Here is a 4,635-nt window from a genome sequence, read left to right as displayed (position 1 = left end):
GTTTTCATCTTTGACATATATTGTTTGCTGATTGTATTATAAAATACTAGTAGAAAAAAATTGCCGATAGCGCTCCCGGCACTTTTGGCGAAAGACAGGAGTGCTATCGCGATCCCCGGCACTAAGAGGGTTAATGTTCAGGGACCAGTGGATCTACCAGGTTGATGATTTCACTCAAGTAACAGAAAAAGAAGAATTGTAAACAGAAAGTATTGCAGTAGCTCTCTGAAAATTGACATTTACTTGCTGGCGATTTATTTGTTCATAGTCTCCAGTGCCTTCTCTGTTATGAGACGTTGTCAGATCGTGGCATGAAACCCTCACGCTTTTGAGTCATTTTCAGGCAAAGTACAGTGGCCTTTCTAGTAAACCAGTTGAGTCCTCCCAGATCAAGAACAAAATGTTTTCCAGGGTGAAGTTTATGAATTATTTTACTAGGGACCCAGAATAGAACAAAACCTCTGCTTTTGCTAGGATGAATGCAACTTTGATGTCTCAAAGTTGCATTCATCCTAGCAAAAGCAGATTTGCTGAGAAGTTTGCAACATCAACCTCAAAGCTAATGGCAAACATACTCAAAAGGAAAGAGGAACCGCTTATAGAAAAATCCCTTTATCAAATGCTGCCCTTGCTTGTCACATAACATCAGTAGTGTGGTAGTATAGGAGCACGCCATGTGTATGTGAAGGAGTATTTTACTTTATAGTTCATTGAACTCATATGAGTCAGCCCTTAGCATGTGTCTGATAGCACATATCAGGGAGAAGTGTTCAATGATTTTTCATTGAAAAACTTAGCTTCAGAAGGAGAGAGTTTTTAGTTGCTTATTTTGTGGGCTCTGATGTCAGTCAAAGGTTCTTTGACATTCCTGATGACAGAGCACGAATAAGCAAGCAACCAGGAAGATATCACTACAAATAATTGTCCACACTCTACTTTTTCCACCAAGAGGGTGATGAAGGCTTCATCATTAAATATATATTTTCCACTGGACTGTATGAAGATATATTCATCAAATAAATATATCAGCTTTTCTAATTTGAATTTTGCTAGCTATCGATAAAATATTTGTTCATGGCCCTGTTGTGAGTAAAAACCATTTCTGTGATATCACTTGGTTTAGTCAGGTGGTATATCACATTTTTATCTTTTCAAAAAAGTCCTCTCTGATTTTAGAGAGACAGGTAAGGGGAGAGAGAGAGAGAGAGAGAGAGAGAGAGAGAGAGAGAGAGAGAGAGAGAGAAAGAGAGAGAAAATTGTGATGAGAGACAAACATTAATGCCCTGACTGGGAATCGAACCCGCACCCCTTTGGTGTACAGGATGATGCTTCAACCAGCTGAGCCACCCAGCAGGTCTTATCTTTTCTAATTTAATCTTTCTCTTCCTAGTCAGTGACAGAAATCAGATACTGAGAATTTTAAAAAACTGGATGAATATGCTGACAACTTGATCACTAAGAATTTGACTCATTTCTAGCATATGCTGATTTTCATTCAAAAAATGTGAGGCAAGTGCACACAAAACAGTGAATGAAGAAGCTATTCACCACTTCCTCCCAGGATGAAGCATTCCATTTCCTAGCTTTTAAGGATGACTTAGGTTTCTAATAGATGCTAAAAGAAACCTTTAAGAAGTTTCTCCATGATACCTGGGTTTATCCTTAATGCCAATATCTGTATGACCTACTGGAACAAAACACTGTGTCCATTCCCAGCTGCCTATGTCACAATGAGTTATGATTTCCTAATTTATTTAAATTAAAATATATTAATTGATTTAGATTTAGATCCAGGCTACTGCTCAAGCTAATAATGTCATTGAACCTGGATATAAGAATGTGCTAATATGAAATACCTATTATTAATTTTTAAATATTGTATTTTATTGATATTCAGATATTATGATGAATGTATAAAATTTGTTGATTACCATCATTCATCTACATGTGTACCATATGCCCACTGAGTGAACACATAGCTGGCAGAATTTGAGGTATGCTGCCTTAGAGGTTGGTAGGTTATTATTCTGGTTTGGTGTTCGACCTGTCTTATTCAATCTGTACAGGCAAATTTTCTTCCTATGGGAACTGTTTCTTCATCTATAAAAGTGAGAATAGCCAGACAGTTTCACTCATTAAAACATTAGTACTTACTAAACTGTTAGACTTTTTCAACTGAATAGCTCCTTTGAATGTCACAGACTCTATGAATCTTAAAGTAACAGGAGACTTTAGGAGCATCTTGTCCATCCTTCCTCGATAGGCATAAATCTCCCCTGTAGCACACCTGGTGCTTTTTTCTGTGAACTTTCCCTCATGGGGGGCACAGCAAGTGAAGCTCCCATCACGTGAGAAGGATGGCGGGTCCAGTGCTGGGCAACTTGATTCCATTTTCAACAGCTGAAATGCTTAGAAAGTTTACATATGAATCTGATTTCTCTTTCCTGTAACCTTTATATGTTGGCTTTTGTTCTGACCATCAAAGCCAAACAGAAAAGAAAATTCAAAAAAATTTAAATTAATAGCCCTTTAATTATTTAAAGTCAGCTACTAACCCTTCTCTAAGATATCACTTCCAAGGCAAATTGCTCCATTTCTTTCAACCCTTCTTCCTGTCTGTTTCACATCTCCTCTGTTCTCCTTCTCCTGGGTCTCTCTTCGGGACAGTTGTGCTTTAGCTGTATTGATTTAAATGATTTTCTTGTTATGTAAGAAGTAGTGTTTACTGAGGCAAGCCAACTATTTGCCAGGAATTGTGGGTTTGGCACAGTCCTGTGTTATTTAACCCATATAACTTTGCAAGTAGTCTTGATTACCGACAACACTGATAAGGTAGCTAAGGCTCAGATATTAAGTAAATTGCTCGAGGTAACTTACCCAGGAAGTAACAGAGCTGTGTCTCCTATTCCCTTTTATTATTTCATTGCACCATTGACTCATATTGCACAACCTTTCTTACACTTAAGAAAGTATAAGAAATCCTTTTTTTTATTCTTTTTTAAAAAAAATATTATAATAAGTATTACAAAGGGTATTACATATGTGTCCTTCCCACCCCCCCCGCCCTTGACAATCCCCTGCCCTCCCTTACCCCCCAGTGTCTTATGTCCATTAGTTATGCTTATATGCATGCATACAAGTCCTTCGGTTGATCTCTTACTCCCCTCCCTCCTGCCCCCCAACCCTCTCTGGCCTTCCCACTGCAGTTTGACAATCAGTTTGAGGCAGCTCTGCCTCCGTATCTATTATTGTTCAAAAGTTTGTAATGGTCTTTATTATCCATAAATGAGTGAGATCATGTGGTATTTTTCCTTCATTGACTGGCTTATTTCACTTAGCATAATGCTCTCCAGTTCCATCCATGCTGTTGCAAATGGTAAGAGTTCCTTCTTTTTTACAGCAGCATAGTATTCCATCGTGTAGATGTACCACAGTTTTCTAATCCATTCATCTACTGATGGGCACTTAGGCTGAAGAAACCCTTTTTTGAATTAAAAGTATTGCATGGATTCTGAAAACGTTCAAATTATACAGAAATATATGAAGAAAAGCCTTCTTCACCCCAGTAACTCTGCTGGTAGTGTGGAATGTGATTGCTTTTTACATTCTTATCCCACCACTCGATTTCTGTACCTAAATAAAATGAAGATAAGAATATGTATCTGTTTCATTGTAAGGATTCAACAAGTTGATATATATAAAGAACATATAGAATAGTGTCTGGAACATATAAGAGCTCAAATGTTGCCCTGACCGGTTTGACTCAGTGGCTAGAGCGTCGGCCTGTGGACTGAGGAGTCCCAGGTTCAATTCCGGTCAAGGGCATGTACCTTGGTTGCGGGCACATCCCCAGTAGGGAGTGTGCAGGAGGCAGCTGATGAATGTTTCTCTCTCATGAGTGTTTCTGACTCTCTATCCCTCTCCCTTCCTCTCTATAAAAAAATCAATAAAATATATATATTTTTTAAAAAGCTCAAATATTAGTTGCTTTTTTTTAGACAAACACATGGATATTCATATGTATGAAAATAAATATACTACAGTCAACTAATATTTGATAAACAAGCCAAGAATACTTAATAGGGAAAGGATAGTCTTTTAAATAAACGGTGTTGGGAAAACTGGACAACCACATGCAAAAGAATGGAATTGGAACCTGTCATACATCACTCATAAAAATTAACTTGATAAGATACAAACAATAGAGTGGTGAAGGCTTGGGGGGGTGGGAGAGGGCAATGGGGGGAAAAAGGGACATACGTAATACTTTCAACAATAAAGATTTATATAAAAAATTTTAACTTGAAATGTGTTAAAGACTTAAACATAATGCCTGAACCCATAAAACTCCTGTGAGAAAACATAGGGAAAGAGCTCCCTGACAGTGGTTCTTGGCAATGATTTTTTAGATATGACACCAAAAGCCCAAGTAATGAAAGCAAATAGATGGGACTGTAGCAGACTGAAAATACTCTGAACAGCAAAAGAAACAACAAAATGAAGAGACAATGTGCAGAATGGGAGAAGTATTTGCAAACCACCTATCAGATAAGAAGTTAATTTCCAAAATTTATGAGGAACTCATACAACTCAAATCCAGTTTAAAAAGAAATAGAAAACCAGAATAGGTATTTT

The sequence above is a fragment of the Myotis lucifugus genome, unplaced genomic scaffold (genome assembly GCF_000147115.1).
Source record: "Myotis lucifugus unplaced genomic scaffold, Myoluc2.0 scaffold_284, whole genome shotgun sequence".
In the NCBI taxonomy this organism is placed as follows: domain Eukaryota; kingdom Metazoa; phylum Chordata; class Mammalia; order Chiroptera; family Vespertilionidae; genus Myotis; species Myotis lucifugus.
Note: the sequence above shows the minus strand (reverse complement) of the source record.